Source organism: Zeugodacus cucurbitae, chromosome 3 (genome assembly GCF_028554725.1).
Source record: "Zeugodacus cucurbitae isolate PBARC_wt_2022May chromosome 3, idZeuCucr1.2, whole genome shotgun sequence".
Lineage (NCBI taxonomy): Eukaryota > Metazoa > Arthropoda > Insecta > Diptera > Tephritidae > Zeugodacus > Zeugodacus cucurbitae.
This window is the reverse complement of record NC_071668.1, coordinates 17,195,615-17,215,104: the sequence shown is the minus strand read 5'-3', so window position 1 is coordinate 17,215,104 and position 19,490 is coordinate 17,195,615. Positions and strand designations below refer to the sequence as shown.

General features: G+C 37.5%; 5 non-coding genes across 5 annotated transcripts; 2 read left to right on the top strand and 3 right to left on the bottom strand.

Annotated features, from left to right (window-relative positions):
- Window positions 1-1,112: 1,112 nt before the first annotated feature.
- On the bottom strand, window positions 1,113-1,185 carry Trnav-aac (transfer RNA valine (anticodon AAC)). Its single transcript has one exon. It is a non-coding gene; the product is annotated as a tRNA-Val (tRNA).
- A 162-nt stretch (window positions 1,186-1,347) lies between these two features.
- On the bottom strand, window positions 1,348-1,420 carry Trnav-aac (transfer RNA valine (anticodon AAC)). The gene has a single exon. It is a non-coding gene; the product is annotated as a tRNA-Val (tRNA).
- Window positions 1,421-10,020: 8,600 nt separating this feature from the next.
- Window positions 10,021-10,093, bottom strand: Trnav-aac (transfer RNA valine (anticodon AAC)). Its single transcript has one exon. It is a non-coding gene; the product is annotated as a tRNA-Val (tRNA).
- Window positions 10,094-17,893: 7,800 nt separating this feature from the next.
- On the top strand, window positions 17,894-17,966 carry Trnav-aac (transfer RNA valine (anticodon AAC)). Its single transcript has one exon. It is a non-coding gene; the product is annotated as a tRNA-Val (tRNA).
- Window positions 17,967-18,355: 389 nt separating this feature from the next.
- Window positions 18,356-18,428, top strand: Trnav-aac (transfer RNA valine (anticodon AAC)). The gene has a single exon. It is a non-coding gene; the product is annotated as a tRNA-Val (tRNA).
- The last annotated feature ends 1,062 nt before the right edge of the window (window positions 18,429-19,490 follow it).

Genomic DNA, 19,490 nt, shown 5'->3' with positions numbered 1-19,490 from the left:
ACTGGAGTCGATGTCATCATCACTGAATTATGTATAGATTGCATTGGGTGATGACATTAATGGAATAATTTCATACTCGTCGCAATGAATGGTCATTTGGGAGTGCCTTGGTGGCTGTTGTGGTGAACATTAGAAGTGAGATAAAACGGATTTATCGAACCTGTTGGAATGTGATGGATGCAAAAGGATTGCAACTGGTGTAAGGATAGAATTTGTCAGTGATTCAAGTTTTTTGGATGCAAACTTAACAGTATAATACAGTATAATCAAAGAGAGCTCAGCTGCTGTCTACTTTTTCCCTTAGATGCCGACAGTATGAAACTGGTTCAACGAAATTTAATGTTTCGCTAGTAGGCTTTCGATTAGCCACGTTCAGGTGCTCCGAAACAGCGCGACCACGAAGAAAAACATGGCAAATTCTGCACTGACAGTCCGTTGGTTGAGGGAGCGCCGAAACCTAAGAAAACAAAAAGACCGCGTTGGGTATGTTAAGGCTGTCGGGCCGCAGCTCTTATATTTTGTAGTTATTCGCATCTCCACTGTCAGTTCGTTAAAGATTTCCTACATGGAAGTGATTTCTTGTGAGCACTTGGTGCGTGAATTTTTCCCTTCTGTACTAGTTTATAGTGCACATTTTAATTGCATTTCATTGGTAACAAGTGTAGCTGCTGCAGTCCACGCTAACAGTACTTAAACTGTTGAGCTATTAAAAAGCTCAGTGTGGGCGCTCTAATTTTTACGACAGTACGCGTTGGAATTCAATTGGTTTGTGGTGGTTTCGGGAACAGGTTTGTATCAAGGTAAATAAAAGTTAATGCCTTTACCACACTTACGGCACGTTTGTGACCTTGTCTTCTTTAATTTAATTAAAATGTGGACACATTTTTGAGTTTTTGTGATTTTATGGCTAGCAGAATACAGTGTATATCAAAATTCTGCAATATATCCTAATTTTGAGGAAGGAGCTAGGTCCGATGATGTTACATACTATTATACATGACACTACGTGCGTCGACAAAGTCCTCAAATCAAGTAACAATTTAAGCCAAAACCTCCCTTTATTCAATTACCAATTATTTATTAACTAGTTATAACTAAAAAACGTTATTATCTGTTTCCGCCCGGGATCGAACCGGGGGCCTTCCGCGTGTTAGGCGGATGTGATAACCACTACACCACGGAAACAGTTATTAAACGTATTAACGGAATCGCATAAAAGCTTTGGATATTGATTTAAAACCAACAGAAAGTAAAAAATATAAACATATTCTCAAATATTATCAACTACCTTCAAACCTTATTTCAATTAATTTATAATAAGTTGAAAACAAATAAAAAAAGTAAATCTGTTTCCGCCCGGGATCGAACCGGGGGCCTTCCGTGTGTTAGGCGGATGTGATAACCACTACACCACGGAAACAGTTATTTATGGTATGAACCTTCAGATAACGGTTTTTTGATTGTTTTTAATAAAAATTAATTTTAAATTGATGTTATAGTTATTCGCAATCTGGAAAGGACTTTGAATATTCAGAATGGTTCCAAAGTATAAAATATATATAAAAGTATGGTTACAAGGGAAGAAATGAACCAAGAACACCTATCATCAGAACCAGTCACATATCATTAAGTTACGGTATTTGCTTAACTTCAATAGTTCGATGGCATATTATGACTACTTGTTGGCTGCGAGTAAGTATGTACTCGTAATGAAATTAATCGAAATCCCGGAGACAGATTGCAATTGGCAGATGTTCAAGGATTAGATCCCTGTATTATGGTTATTTTTTATTTAAGGCAAGATGATGATTCCAAAGCTAAATGATTCCCAGAGGAAACTTCGCAATGGCACGACATATCTAAAAGAAGAAGCTCCGAATGGAAAAAATACACCGCTGGGAGACTAGATGTAAATGAGTAGCAAAGTAGCTATGCACAATGGTAGGGTCTATATAACCAGATTTCGGATTTATACCCAGCCAAGAACGATCAACACGACACAATTTGTTGAAATTATTTTGTTAAATTCCCTAACAAGAGCAACAACAATCGTATTAAAGTATGTCATTATATCAATAATAGTAATTTTAAAATAAAATAAAGTTAAATAGAGGCATACACAGTGACCAGTAGACTAATGTGCTCTTACACTTACATAAGTAAGTATGTGTGATTACAAAAAATTGAGGTAAAATAAATTTTATTAAAAATTCAGAGATTTCGTGACCAATTCAATGATTTAACTAATTTAATATTGTTATACAAATATGAATATGCGATTTTATGTATTTAAATGTATGTTACATCTGGTATTTCCTGTTTCAAATAGTACATATGTATTTACTTATAATTCATAAGTGTAGCAAAAGTGCTATTTATCCGGATTAATTTAACAAGAACAAGTAATATATGTAGAAGTATAAAGTCCATTGAAAGTTTGAAAACCCCAATATTAGGTATATGTGAGCTAGGGAAGTTATGACCCGATTTCACTAATATTTGGCACGGAGACATATTATTGGAAAAAAATATTCCCTCCGAATTTTTTCAAAATATCTAAAAGACACCTATATTTTCGGTAAATTTGTTTAGAAACACTGAGGTCTTCATATTCGATAATTCGGTCTTGAAAACTAAACCGATTTCGACAATTTTTAGAAGGGCGATGCCACTCTTTAAGTGCAGTATTTTTGCCTATATTCTGTTCCTATATCTTCACTAGAGCTTGATTTATAGATTGTAAAGTAAACGATTCAGATTGACTTCAAAGTTCTGGTATATGAGAAGTAGGCGTGGTTGTAAACCGATTTGACCTATTTTTACACCAAATCATTGGAATGCCAGGGAAATATTACGAATCGAATTTCATTGAAATTGGTCGAGTAGTTTCGGAGATATGGGCGAAACCGCGTCCATTTAAAATTTTGAATACCATTTTGAGTGCAGCTCTTCTGTGCCATTTTTATAATGAATTTTAAGGTTTCTGGAGATTTTCCTTACTGAATTAAAGCATTTTTAGAAGTTTTCAAAATTACTTTTGTATGGGAGGTGGGCGTGGTTATAATCCTATTCCTCCTATTTTGGACTGTATAAGATAGTATCTAAAAGAAACGACTCTAGAAAGTTCCCTTGATATAGCTTTAGTAGTTTAGGGTGGGGCCACGCCCACTTCCCCAAAAAAATTACATCCACATATGCCCCTTCATCCTAATTTATGCCTTAGTTATAGCTCTTTATTTGTTTTCGGTTAAAGCCATTTTGTGGGCGTGGCAGTGGTCTGATTACGCCCTTCGAACTTAACCTTCTTATGGTGCCAAGAAATACGTCTTCCAAGTTTCAACAAGATATCTCAATTTTTACTGAAGTTAGGACGGACGGACGGACGGACAGACAGACATTCGGATTTTGACTCGTCTCGTCATCCTGCTCATTTTGATATATATAACCATATATCTAACTCGTTCAGTTCACTATTATACTCTCTTTAGCAACTAGGTTGCAAGAGTATAAAATTATAGTTCGAAATAGTAGGTGTTAAATATCAGAACTAAGTTTAATTAATCTAGGTTTTACTGTGCGCAATCTGGCATCACTATTATCAGATGATCTGTTTATGCTTTGGCATGTCACACCATTCTACCGTTGCTTGGGTCATGCCATTACGCCGTTTACAAGAACAACCTTATTACTTATGTTTATTCTCTTACACCTCATTTTTCTATATAAGCATAGCTTAAGCATAAATCATCCTTCTTGATTGTTCATTATTCAACTGCATATTCAGGTGATCGCATGGTACTTAGAGCGTACCTAATAAATTTGTGAATTATTTAAATCGTGTTTCATTTGAGTGTTTAGTGCAATCCTAAACATTTTTGGTGCCTCCTGTGAGGAACGTGTTAAGGTTAATTGTGGTTTTAATATGTCGGCATTAAATTTACGTACATCAGCGCGTACATCTATTTTGCGCATATGGACACAAATCCAATCGGAAAGCTACAATCCAGACTGTGTCGAAAGTGAACAGCTCTTATGTAGCGCTCGCCAACATTTCACTCGTTTCATGGACAATCATTTTGCACTCGTCTCCAGCGCACATGAAGGTGAAATGGTAGATCACGACGATCTCCTAGCTTCAACGGAGGAGACGTTTAACAACATTTGCATCAGATTAAAGCGTAAGATGTCAACGTATAGTGAGATTCCCAACCAGGTGTACAGTCAAGCACCAGACATGCGGTTGGACCCTGTTTCAATTCCGAGCTTCGATGGACAGCCCGCCAATTGGTTGGCGTTCAAGGATATGTTCGAGACGCTTGTACACAACAGAAGTGATTTGCAGCCCACATATAAACTCGGAAAATTACGGCAATATGTGAAGGCGGAAAACGTTCCGTTAGTAGGTGGCTTATACACAGGTGGGTATGAAGAAGTTTGGGCTCAGCTCAAACAACGTTACGACAATCCACGTACTCTTTCCGAGCATCATGTTCAGCATATGTTAGACTTACCGTACCAGCCAGCAGAGTCTAGAGATACGTTGATAAACTTCGTGGACTGTGTTCGTAATTCATTCAGAGCGCTTGAAATGATGAACGTACCAGTGAAACAATGGGATGCCCTAGCCGTACCATTGCTACTACCGAAACTACCAGTGGTTACCCGTACAGAGTGGGGAATGAGTCTACAAACCAATGACATCCCGAAGATGGAAGACGTAATAATGTTCGTGGAACGGCGCGCAGCCAACCTGCCAGTTACTGCGAATACTCACAGCAAAGGCGTATCAACTAGAATCGTGAAGGCGCATTTGACAACAAACAGCGGAAGAATGCCTCACTCGTCAGCATCTTCAGATATGGCAACTTGTCCGTCTTGTAATGAGAATCATCGTATTGTACGGTGCAATAAATTTCGCAATCTTGAAGTAGAGAAACGTTGGGAGCTAGTGAAGCACGCAACTTTATGTTTTAATTGCCTCAGACCTGGTCTTTGCGCTCGCGACTGTTCATCTGGGCTATGTTTCAATTGTCAGCAGAAACATAATACCCTCTTATGCAGAAGGTCACAGCAGAAGGACATCGTGGGTACCCATACCAGATACACTCCTGGTACGTCAGCTACGGTGCCAATGGTGGCGCCTAAAGTACTTCCTCGACAACAATGACCAACCGGCGAGGTCCAGTCATTTCTCGCACAGAGTGACCGGACCGTTCTCTTAGCAACTGCAAGAGTGCTACTTGCTGATTCTAAGGGTAATGTGCAAGAATGTCGCGCACTCTGCGATATGGGTTCTCAGGTGAGCTTCGTTTGTGAATCGTTAGTAACCGTTTTAAATCTTCATAGAACCCCTTGCGAGCTTCAAGTTGAAGGTATTGACCAAAGTATTTCAACACGGACCAAGGGCATGGTCGGTGTCAGTATGCAGTCTCATGCGGATCGGCAATTTCAAATCAATTTCAATGCTTATGTCATTGACTCAATCACGTCTATGACTCCTGCAACCACTGTAGACACTCGGACGAATCATCATCTACGAGGTCTTCATTTGGCAGATTCTGAATTCGCTACACCAGGTTCTGTAGAGCTACTCATTGGAGCAGACATATGGCCTTCTATTGTCCTAAACGACGTTATTGTTGGTTCAAATTATGAACCGTGTGCACTACACACCCGTCTAGGTTGGGTAGTACTAGGTCCAGCAGCGGCGAACGTGTCGGAACCAACTTCATTTTCATATCTTGCTGGCTTGCACGACGATGATTCTTCTACAGATCATCTCTTACGGAAATTCTGGGAAATCGAAGAACCTGTCAACAGCATCGGACCAGAAGTGGACGCATGTGAAGAAATTTTTGTGAATACAGTTACGAGACATCCAGATGGTCGTTACATTGTGCAGATTCCATTTCGAGCTGACGCTCCTCAACTTGGAAACTCACATCCTGCAGCACTTCGACAATTTTTGAAACTTGAACGGACATTGGCAAATGATTATACATTGAGAGATAAATACATTCAATTCATGAGGGAATACGTTAATTTGGGGCACATGGAGGCGATAGGTGGTAATCAGGTTGACTTGGATAACTGTTACTACATCCCTCACCATGCTGTTATGACCAAATTCAGAGTAGTGTTTAACGCTTCGTCTAAAACTACGAACGGTGTATCTCTGAACGATACACAAATGTGTGGATCACAACTACAAGACAACTTAGTTGACATACTGCATCGATTTCGGCGGTATTCAATAGCTCTTACAGCGGATATAAGGAAAATGTTTCGACAAGTCACGGTAGATTCCAGACATCGAAAATGGCAACAGATCCTTTGGAGAGAGTCTCCAAGGGACCCCTTGCGGACCTACCAACTTAAAACGGTGACATATGGTATGGCAAGTGGGCCTTTTAATGCGATTAGGACATTGAGACAGTGTGCCTATGACAATTGGGAAGTGATCGCTGACGTCAGCCGGGGAGCCGCAGCACGGGACAGCATCCTTCATAGCTTTTATGTAGATGATTACTTAGAAAGTGTACATACGACAGAACTGGCCATCAACCGTGCACATGACGTAGATGCCATTCTTCAACAAGGTAAATTTGAGTTAGATAAGTGGAACTCCAACTGCGTCCAGACCCTGGAAGGAATCAGCGGCTCTAAGGCACCAGCATCGGAGATTAACTTTAGCGATTCCAGCACAACGGTATTGGGCCTACGCTGGAATCCTAGTACAGACACCTTATTTTTCAAGGTTAAGGTATGTAACTTTGACACAGTTCCTACTAAACGGATTGTTTTGAGTGATATAGCGAGACTATATGATCCATTGGGTATGTTGGCACCAGTTGTCGTTACCGCCAAGATTTTTGTTCAAAATCTGTGGCTGGCGAAACTGAATTGGGATACGCCATTACCATTTGAACTTTGCGAGACTTGGATGAAATATCGGAACAGTCTACATGCTCTCGAGAGAATCAAAATATCTCGATGGCTAGGAATCCGGGAGAACTCTGTAACGACGTTGCATGGATTTTGCGATGCAAGTACCAAAGCTTACGCGGCAGTTATTTACTTGAGAAATACCAGTCCTGACGGAGAATCCAATACAGCACTAGTCGCGGCGAAAACGAGAGTTGCCCCACTGAAAGAAATGACGATCCCTCGTCTAGAGCTTTCTGCAGCCCAGCTATTGGTTACAACCATGAATAACATACGTCGTGCTTTGCAGTTAGAAGACACTGCTTACACGTTATGGAGCGACTCCACGATTGTCCTCCATTGGATTCGACGACAACCGTCTTCATTGAAACAGTATGTAGCGAATCGCATAGCTTCCATACAAGCAAAATCGGATGTGAGCGCGTGGCGCCACATTCGATCAGAATACAACCCAGCCGACTGCGCGAGCCGCGGAATCACACCGGTCGCCATCGGAGAGAACGAACTTTGGTGGAAGGGACCACCCCTCATCCACGCATTTGGTGATTCATCATCACCACCCTTACCAAATCTCACAGCTGAGCAACAACAAATTTTAACCGGAGAGAGCCGGCCGTTAAAGGTACACCTTGGCGCTGGCATTGGAACAGGTTTGCTATTGACATCCTTTAGAGCCGAGCGAATACCTTTGGTAGCAAGATTTAGCCGATTGAGTGCATTATTGAACACAACTGCACGAATTCGTCGTTTTATTCCGTCACTGAGGAGTCAACGTTCAAATGAAGTAATTACTGCTGAAGAGAAAGAGTGGGCATTGATCGTCCATATTCGTCAAAGTCAAGGTAATATGTATCTATCTGAAATCAGAGCACTCAAGTCTCATTCTAGCATCGACTCCTCGAGCAAACTGCTTCCATTGAACCCAATCTTGGATGAAGAAGGTATACTCCGAGTAGGAGGTCGGTTGACAAATTCCGAACTACCATATGAACAAAAACATCCCATCATTCTTGCAAATACCTGTTCTTTAGCCAAACTTCTCGTAGCAGATGCTCACAAATGCTGTCTTCATGGTGGGATACAGGAGATGTTGCAGTACTTACGCATGAGATTTTGGATTCTGCATGCACGTCAGATGGTCAAGTCATATCTTCATCAGTGTGTCGTATGTCGTCGACACACACGAGTAACACAGCAGCAACAGATGTCATCACTTCCTAGATCACGGGTTACGGTAACTCCACCATTTACCCATACCGGGTTGGACTATTGTGGTCCTTTCAACGTCCGTCACGGAGGAAAGCGATCCACCACTATTTCTAAAACATACGGTGCGATTTTTATTTGTATGGCTACGAAGGCCGTGCATATTGAACTTGCTGAAAATTTATCAACGCAAGCATTCATCGATGTGTTTGACCGCTTCATAAGCCGACGAGGTATATGTTCAGTACTTTATAGCGACAACGGAACTCAATTTGTAGGTGCTAATAGAGTTATGAAACAAGACCTAGAAGATTGGAGAAATTTATATGCAACCCAGCATATAGCATCTTCCGGCACACAATGGAAATTCATAACACCAGCCGCTCCCCATCATGGAGGCCTTTGGGAAGCAGCTGTACGTTCCGCAAAGAAGCATCTCTATCGCACAATTGGTCGTCAAATTTTACGCTTCAATCAACTGAGTACTTTACTCGTCAGGATTGAAGCCTGTTTAAACTCCCGGCCACTAGTTCCCCTTCACGACGATCCAAGTGGTAGCTTCGCACTCACACCTGGCGACTTTCTCATTGGTCGACCGATCAATTCCAGACCAGAGCCGCCTGTTGCAGATATTCCAGAAAATCGTATTTTGTATTCACAACAATTGCAGAAAATGTTCGAGCACTTTTGGAAGCGTTGGAACCGAGAATATTTATCTAGCCTACAAGCTCGTCGGAAATGGGAACGACGACGTGAGAATCTACAGCAGGGAGATATCGTTTTAATTCAAAATGAGAATTTACCCCCCACCCATTGGCGCATAGGACGCATAACAGAAGTTCACCCAGGAGATGACGGATTGGTACGAATAGTATCTGTCGAATACAACAGTGACAAGCGTACACCTGAAGGACTTTTTCTAAAACACCACTGCCAACGACCAGTGCAGAAGATTTGTCGCCTTATCGATCCAAATCCACAAGTTCTGAACCCTGACGGTTCAGCCGGGGAGGAATGTTAAATATCAGAACTAAGTTTAATTAATCTAGGTTTTACTGTGCGCAATCTGGCATCACTATTATCAGATGATCTGTTTATGCTTTGGCATGTCACACCATTCTACCGTTGCTTGGGTCATGCCATTACGCCGTTTACAAGAACAACCTTATTACTTATGTTTATTCTCTTACACCTCATTTTTCTATATAAGCATAGCTTAAGCATAAATCATCCTTCTTGATTGTTCATTATTCAACTGCATATTCAGGTGATCGCATGGTACTTAGAGCGTACCTAATAAATTTGTGAATTATTTAAATCGTGTTTCATTTGAGTGTTTAGTGCAATCCTAAACAGTAGGTTTTACCAATTTTTAGTGTGACAACACAAATTCTCCACTTTAGAAAATAATTAAGGAAGAGGTATTGAATTTACTTGGGGAGGAAGAGAACTTTTTCGAAATTTGGTAATATCACAACTAAAGATATACATATAGATAGAAGAGAATTGAGGATTAGCCAGCGACTTTTGATCTACTGTGTGTTTCCTTTGCTCACTTTACCTCCTCTAGTTCCAGCATTTTAAAGAGCTCGGAATAATAATTTGACTCTAGGGAGACTAAGAAGCTTTTTGTACGTGTTCACTTCAACCAAGATATGACTTCCCTTGGCGCAGCCCAAACATTTGTAGCAGTACCCTTCCCTCCTTCTTCCATAGCTCTTACTTGATGAAGCCCGATTTCATTACTCCTTGTACTGATTAATATTATATTCTAAAGTCTTTATTAATAGTAACTAACAAAATAAATAATCGATATAGAAAATATTAGAAAATAAATAAATATTAAAAAAATATAAAAAAAAGTGTATCTGTTTCCGCCCGGGATCGAACCGGGGGCCTTCCGCGTGTTAGGCGGATGTGATAACCACTACACCACGGAAACAGTTATTTTTACACTTGAACAAATATTATGAAAATTTGAAAATCAAATTGGATTTCAAATATTTTCGATCTTTTTGTTTTGGTATATTTGTACCGTTATTTATATATTTTTTATTTCTTTTGCAATCTAAATTATTTGTTTACTCTTTTTTTCTTAAAAAGCTAGTCATAAATAAAATTTTAAAAGTTATTTCTATTAGGAAACATTAAAAAGTTTTTATGTACGCAATTTCTGTAGACACCCAATGAGCCAGCAAAAAAAAGGCCTTTACACAATAACCAATCGCAACAATGACCAAGTAAATATTTAATTTTTTTTCAAAGCAACAAAAGGTTGAAAGATCAACGAAGGTAGGAAAGGAAAAAAATATTTGCGAATTCTGCGAAAATGTTAATGACCTTCAACGTGACGCTGGCTCCTTTGTTTTTTTTTTTGTGCTGTTCGCCGACACTTTTTTGTGAAGTTGCCATTGCACATAACCTAAAAAAATACAAATAAAAATAAACAATTTCATTGTTGCAATTTTGTTTGTTTGTCTGTATGTAACTACAAACTTTGTTGTAATTTTATGTGCGCGCATTTTTGTTCGTATTTACAGTTGGAAATTTTTTAATTTTTATTTCTCTTATTTTTATTTGAAACTTCAGCAACAACAATAAGAAATAGACTAGCTCTACAGCGTGACAGTTTGTAAGCCGCCAATTTTGTTGCTTTTTTATTGTTGTTTTGCAGTGAAATTGTATGGTTTGCCGAAGTTGACGTTGCTAATGAGCGCATTGAAGTTGGTGTCAATGGGTTGCTGCACTTATGCGAAGAAAGAACGGAGCCTTAATGCTATGAATGGAGTGGAGTGAACAAATTGAAAAGAAACTGTCTCCACTTCGCGACTAGACTAAACGGACTGCTTTTGATTTAAACAACTGACTTTTTGCCTTGTCCTTGTGTGTCTAGTATGTGCTGACCTACGCTGGTCCAGAGTGTATAGGAATCCTTTCGGCGAGTTTTGAGTGGTTGTGCGAAGAGCACTTAGCTTCTTGCATTCGACCTTCTTCCATTGTTAACTAGATTTTAATTAGAGTCGACACCTCAAATTGTAGACAGTTATTTGAGTGAAAAAGAAATACTTAAACAAATACTTCTAATAACAGCGCTTAGTTGACATTATGAAATGAGAAAATAATATTTGAAAATAATCAAAATATAAATTTAATCTATCAACCTAACCTCTAAAGATGCTCCTTCATCGACGGTAAAACCCCTCATTTCACTTTATCATTCTTCGCATAGTGCTATCTCTTTCTACCTCCTAACATCGAAGTCTTCTCTCCTTTCTTTCAAAACCGCCCTACCAATTTTAGTATAATTTGCAAAAATTAACACACCAAATGCGCCACGTGACCACAATGGACTGCGTCCGCAGTGTCAGCTTAAGCATCAGCGCTGTTGGTTAGGCTTTTATTGTTGTTAAATAAATAATTTGTAAGTAATGTCACTGCGGAGAGAGAGTCTTTTTAACGTTTGCAATTCATCTGCAAACAATAGCTGCGCATTTTTTAACGGTTTCGGTAATTTGGGTTTGCTGCTTGTGGTTCTTTGCACTCGAGATGTGTTATGTCTCCTGTCGGCTGCATGACACGTGGCGGCAGAAAAAATATTTACTCAAGAAATTGCATTTATCAAAATCTTGTATTGTATTTTGGGATGACTGAAAAAATATTTACACTTTCTGTGATTGATTAAATAAAACTCTTAAATTTTATTGACAAGAATTTGTAATTTTTTTTTTTCAACTAAAGAGGTTTTTATGAAGAGTGAACCATCTATTATTCCTTAATGTTGTGTTTTTTAGCATTCTTCAAATGCATTTATGATCTTCAAATGCTCTTTCCTCTTACGAAAAATAATGTTTCAGATTCACGGTCCTTACTTCCTTGCTGGAAAGAGTCAGAGCGAGGCTTCAAGACTTACTTTGTTTATATTACACTATAAATGAACAGTTCCATTTTACCGCTGAAGCAAAATTATACCTCTTTTATATATGAAATAGGTTTTTTAAGGAATATTTACGATAGACCAAAGATGACTCTTATCTATTGGGATGAATATATTTAATAATGTGTCCTATTCGAAGGTTCAATCAGAAGCTCTTTCGTTTCGTTTGTTGGAAAAAACTTGTGATCGCAGAAAGTTACAAATAAATTCTTATTGAGATTAGCTCCTCTTATTCATCATCTTCATTAATAAGTTCGTTTTTACTTCATTTCTCTCTTTTTCTATTCCAAAAGGAACTAAGTAAGAAGTAATCAGAATTTTTTCGAAAGCAATTATTCAAATGTGAACAAGAGTTGAACCTGGTAGTTTAAATCTTCATACTTTCATGTGAAACGCTGTGATAAACCGCAAGAAGTGTTACCATAGGTTAGATACAGCAGTTAAAGTAAATTTACTCATACAACTATGTACCGTGACGTCAATGGCCGAACTATCAAGGATTCTCGAACTAATTTCGATTCGATTGTCATCTATGATTTGATAATGCGAGATTTGATGGCAGAGGAAACAGTAGGCTATAATGTAACTGCTTATATTCCGGATAACTTTCATCTTTTCAACTGGAGTTCCTCTTTTCTCCAGTATCAACAGCAAATTGATTTATTTAAATTTCTTCAATTCGACTGTACTGGGGAAAACTATAACACATATAGGGAAAACACTTGAATGAAATTTCAGTTCCCAATTTGCGGCGATACTGTCCTTGGATTCGATGACAGCACGCTCTAAGCTAGTAAGGGAGTACCTAACATCGTTATCAGTAGCTTCGAACTTCTTTAAAATTAGACTTGTGTGGGTACCCGGTCACCGCGGAATCGCTGGAAAATGCAAAACAGATCAGCTTGCAATAGAGGGTACCGTAGCAACATTAACGCCGAAGTTGGGCAGTCCCTGGTTCACTTGCGCCAGAGCGCTGGACACACTGTCTTTGAGTGAGCTCGTCAGGCGCTGGTGAACAACCAGCACTTGCGCAGTAGCGAGGTCTTTCTATCTCACAGTGGATCGAAAACGGCCTTTGCAGCTACTGTCGCTCAGTAAGACTGATCCCACCGCGATCATTTGAGTGCTTACTGGTAAGAGCCCAATAAACACACTCGCGGTGAGGATAGGGATCAAGTCAGATGCTAGTTGCCAAAGTTGTTTGGAGGAAGGCGAAGAGAATTCGTCCAATTTATGGTCGTCATAATCGTCCTGTTAGTTCAACAATTGAGCGTCTAATGGAAAAATATGAATCCACAGGCACAGTACAAAATGTTCCCATGCCAGTGAGACAAAGAAGTGCCCGTAGTATCAAGAATATTGCTACTTTTGTAGCGCTTATTATTATTGAAAGTCCTTTTAAATATTATAGCAACTGTATCCAAGATCAAATTTAAGTGTTAAGTCAAAGATTATATATGTAGCTTGAATAAGAATAGCTCCAGTTTTGAGAGATCTTTTTACTTGGATCTCACCTTGTTAATTTAATAAGTTATTGTCGGTAATTTGATGTTGGACCTCCGTCAAAGAACTGAAATTTCAAGATTACTGGGTTTAACACTGTTTTAGGTTTTCCTCAGTGAGGTCTATGGAATTTCAAGCTGACCAGGTTTTTTCAGGTTCTCCATATAGGAGTGAATTTTAGGAAGGTGGCGAGTTTTCGAATATCTTTATATACATTAGTAGACCCAATAAGTTCTTTAATTTATATACAAGTATGCCTTTCGAGTTCAAAATCTTTAATCCTTTTATTTAAAAAGTCTCCAAAGTCTCCCCTAACGAACGCACCACTTGTAAATTGTGTAAATATTTCTGCAAGAGACAAATAAAGTTGAAAAGTTTAATTAAGCTGCAGCTCACAATTGCCAATGGCAAATAATAAAGGTGCAGGGTAAGATAATAAGTGTGAGGGTAGTGAAATTAAATGCTGAGGTAGTACTGAAATATGTGTTTGCGCGTGTTAACAACTCCAACTGCTGTCAAAATGTAGAAATAACTATTTATATGAGCGTCATAACAAAAGACGCTCTAAAGACATTTGTTGAAAATAAGAAAGAAGCACTCACTCCCCCACCGACAGTTATTTCATTTGCATTGTCAATGTGTGCGCGTATTTAAATATTATTACAAGCATACGACAATATATGAGCTTCAACAGTGAGGGGGAATTGCTTCAATGTCAATGTCTGTGTGGCAATGTGCGAGTGTGTGTGTTTGTCATGCAACTTCAAGCTCAACTCACCAGCTTTTCATACTTGTCATCAGCTGCTTGATGAAGTTTATCTTGTGCTAAGGGTGTTAACTCCTTCACCGCCGAGGTAATTCCCACCCACATGCTCACATTCCCACCAACTAACGGTGAATTTACACGCTTATTTTTCATTTCAAACGCACAGCTTGTTTACCTTTGGCTTGTTAAGCAAATCCTGCTGCAAGTAGCGCAGGCTTCTTACAACAACCTGCAGCTGCAGCTCACCCAGAATACAACAACAACACACACGAACATATGTGTCTTCAATATGGCACTGTGAAGTCACTTTGTTTACTTCAAATTTAAATAGTCTTGACAAAGTTAGCTTTGAAGTTGTTATTGTGCAGCGAAAATTTCCACTTCCACTTCCGCACACTCGCAAATAATTCTAACATTGTATTTGCTCATATGTCTTATTGTATTTCCCTCTCCTGTTAACCTGTATTAGTTATCATGTATTTAACTCCTTTTTTAGCTGCATCAGCTTGTTTTCTTTCCGCCCAATTTATTATCCTTTCGATTTTTCATTTGATTCGTTTCAAATGGATTAGCGCAAATTAGAAAAGCTGAAAAGCAGAGAAGCATATGGTGCTGACAGTCGCCCTCGTGACATCACATGCAGCGCGTCGCCTCAAGTCACCAGTGTAACAGTCAACCAGTCAATAACTCACCGTTGTGAGGGTGACTCAACGCTAAATTCACTCACGTATGTAATTTCAAAGACAAAGTGCGAAGCTAAGCTCAGCTGCAAGGATTTTGAAGTTTATTTGTAATTGTTGTTAAGTACTTGCTGCGTGCGTGAATTGAAATTGAAAAGTATGCTTTTGGAGAAGGGGACGTTGGGGAGTATGCATATGTACATACATATATAAAGCTTAGTCTAGGAAGCAGTAGTCGTATGTAGACTATGTAAGCGTCTACTGGGTATTTTATAACAGTTAATATGGTTTTATAATATTTATACTATCAAATCCTCATCTAAAATATCTTGTAGATCCGGGAACAAATTTCCAAATAATATGACACCCTCTCAAAAAAGAGATTGGCTCGAAAAGAAACAGTAAATAGCTGTCTGACGCTATGATATGCAAACAGTCAAGGTCATTGGAGTTGCCATTTGATCTCAAACTGTAAGAGAATACATCAATCTCTTGGTAAAACTAACTTTTAAATAACCCAGAAGCTGACCGAATATAGTTGCTTAAAGCTTATTTAAAGCTATAGTTCTCTTTCAAAACTACATTCTCCTGAAGAATGTTCTCTAAAGTATCTATAGTTGTAAAGGAACACCTTAATGACAAAAGAGTTCAATGATAGAGGTTTTAGAGCATAACCTCAAAGTCAAGAACACTTATCTTCAGATTAGTTCAAGATAATTTTATATTTGTTCGAAAATCAGTTGGAACTGTTTCAATGTCATCTACATCGTTTGAGACTTCTTCATGACAATGACAATACATTGTTTTGTATTGTCCGACCGATACCAAATTTTTGGCCGATGCCGATTAATCGGCCAGTTGGCAAAGAATCGGCCGATGCCGATGCCGATTCTTTCATCAACAACTTTATTTAGTAAATTAGTAAAGTAACAAAAAACAAAGACAAATAACATCACAAAATAAGTAAACAACTCAGTTCATATGATGATTCATTTAATTAATATTCAAAACTAAATTAATTATTATGATAAGGTATACAGTGGAACTTCTCTAACTCGAATCATCATAATCCACAAAAAAACTTCGAGTTAGAGAGATTTCGGGTTATAGAATTTTCATTAAAAATATAATTTTTCAAAAAGCAGTAAAATTTAGCTTTATACCCAGTTTTATTTATTTACTTCGCAAAAAGTTTTATTTAAATACATTAAAACATGTTTTTGTTTGTTGCATTTTGCAATTGTTTGGTTCTTGACGTTTGTATCTCATGCCTTTGTTACATGATTTATGCAATTCATAAGTGTAATATCATATTTTTGTTCGCCTCCATAAGATATAGAGGGACTCTTCTTAAATTCTACCTCGATATAAAAATTTTAAATTTAGTATTATGCCCTGACCAAAAAGTTCGATTTGTGGAAGAAAATTTGTATGAAAATTGCCTTCTATTGCCACTTCAAAAGTTCGAGTTATGGAGATCTTCGAGTTATAGAAATTCGAGTTAGGGAAGGAAATTTGTATGAAATTTGGCTTCTAAACGCTATTGCCTATTCAAATGATCGAGTTATGGAGATCTTCGAGTTATAGAAGTTCGAAAGTTATGAAAGTTCCACTGTATGTTGATAGAAAAAATAAATTATTCGCGTTTTCTCAAAGCGAATCAGAAATATAGCTCTTTACTTTAAGGACAAATATGAGCATTAAGGTCTATAATCGAAAATAGTACGTCTAGTAAAAAGAATCCGAAATATTTTCAAAGAGATGACTTTTGACATTTATATCTCGCATTGTGAAAGGCGTCACATGGGGATAGTGTCATGATAGAAACTTCGGAAGCTTGTTTGGGATGTTCTTTTGAATGTACCTTATAGTCCTGGCCAGCACCAAGTGATTATTACATGATCCTGTGTATGGAGAACTTTTAAAAATAGACTCTCCTAGTTACGAATGCTGTATGAATGTTGTTAAAAAAACTGAATCGAATCGAATCTTTCTAGCAGTGCTAAATAAAACCTTCAATTTCATGCAAAATTATTTAATTTCTTTATACTAGACTTAAATTATCATCGTGATGAATTATTAGTTTAGTCAAATGTTTAATCTGTGTTTTATGTGGTAAACAGAAGAATTCAAATTTTATGCTTTAAAGAAATCAAAAAAGTAAAAAAAAAATTATTTTAGTGTGATCCGAAAGAAGTAGAAAGAATCGGCTAAGAATCGGCCAAATATGGCCGATGTCGATACCGATGTCGATGCTGAATTTTGTAGCCGATACTGGCCGATGCCGATACCAAGGCCGATTAATCGGTCGGTCTCTATTGTTTTGTTTTATCACTCTGACCGCAAATCATACTCATTTAAGTTTCCAAATTGTATGAAAGAAAAAAAAATTGGACTATTATCTGAAAGAACCTATGCTGTCAGACGTTCTTTATTTGGCGTGGTGAAACCTGCTCGAATTTTTCATGACCGATGCTGAGAAATAGGTGTCTTTAAAAGAAATTCTCTGAAAGTTGAGCATTCTCATTTCTATTCAATAGAACGAAAACACCTTCTAAATGCACTATATAGCTAGATATTTTTGATTATTTTAATATAATTTCCTTAAATTTTTCGTACAACAAAGAAATACTGTCACAATTCATCTGTTTACTTTGTTAAATTTATTTAAATGCAATAAATAGTTTATGCTTAATACTTTAAGTAGGCATTTTTGCTAATATATCCAACAATGCCCACTATTGAGTTTTCGAAAATAAACAAGTATTCCACCATGTGGTGAAAAATGATACTCAATCTCTCACACTACTCATACCACTAACATTTTTGTAAGAGCACTTTGACGAGTTGGGTATAGTTGTTTCCGTGGTGTAGTGGTTATCACATCCGCCTAACACGCGGAAGGCCCCCGGTTCGATCCCGGGCGGAAACAAGTAAAATTTTTTAAATTTTTTTCTTAAATTAAAATTTATAAAAGTAATAAAAATAATTAATATAATTAATTCTTGAGAAATCATGTATTATATTAGGGTAGTATGTACTTTACTATTAAATCATTGCATTCATATATCAAATACAGACTTTTACGAGTACAATAAATTTCTACATTGTATTATATTGTATATTTTATGTCTAAAATTGTGTTATTATTATTCTTGTATTTAAAAAAGTCTAGTATTAAATAATTAGTCTATTATTAAATAATCGGTGCGTACTTTTTATTTTTTTAAGAGAAAAATTATAATAATCTTCTTAAAATTTATTTAAAAAATTAGTGGTCAAAAGATATGAAGTTATACTCGTGGCACAGGGTTGCCAACTGTTTCCGTGGTGTAGTGGTTATCACATCCGCCTAACACGCGGAAGGCCCCCGGTTCGATCCCGGGCGGAAACACATACAACTTTTTATTACACTTGAAATTAAAAAAAAAACAAATCGTATTAAATTGATACTTGTAAAGAAACCGGAACAAATATTAAAAAAGTGAAATCGCATATGTATCTGAACTAAAGTAGAGTTTTAGCGCATAGTGTATTATAATCCCTATACTTGATATAAATAAAAACCCTGGCATGGACACAAATTCATGATTATTAATAGTAACTTTAGATTGCGTCAGAACAGCTAATGACAAGTGGTTTTTTTAATCAAAGATATTTCGACAAAATCTTGTTATAGACAACTACACATCAAGGTCTCAAAATTTGTTTAGCTTATAGGGGTTATGGATCCAACAACTTTGCTATATATTAGTTATATGTGGAAAGTTTAGTGTTTAGCAGTGGTAAATGGTTGGTATGGGGCAGGAAGACCCGTCTACACCTTTTGGAGATCTTCGAAGAACCTAAAAAGCAAATCTAATTCCTATATAAATATCAGGCTTCTAATTATACCCTGAACAGGGTATATTAAGTTTGTCACGAAGTTTGAACACCCAGAAGGAAGCGTCGGAGGCCCTATAAAGTATATATATAAATGATCAGTAGGTTGAACTGAGTCGATTTAGCCTGTCTGTATATATACTACTAGTCCTTCAGTTTTTAAGATATCCTTTTGAAATTTTGCAGATGTTATTTTCTGTACAATAAGCTGCTCATTTGTCGGAACCACTATATCATATAGCTGTCATACAAACTGAACAATCGGAATCAATGGCTTGTATGGAAAACTTCCGCATTTTACTACATACATATCTACTACATATCGAGGTATCTTCACGAAATTTGGCATGGATTACTGCTTAAAGTAATAATCTCCAAAGAAATTGTTCAGATCGGTTAACTAGATAACCTTAATGTTTCTAGCAAACAATCCGGCTAAAAAGAATTAGTAAAATGTTTTCTTTTTTTTTTACTTACTTTTTCTTACGTCTTTAGATTTGCTTAAACACATAGCTACTAAAAGAAATGCACCTGTGAAGGGTATATTAGCTTCGGTACAGCCGAAGTTAACGTT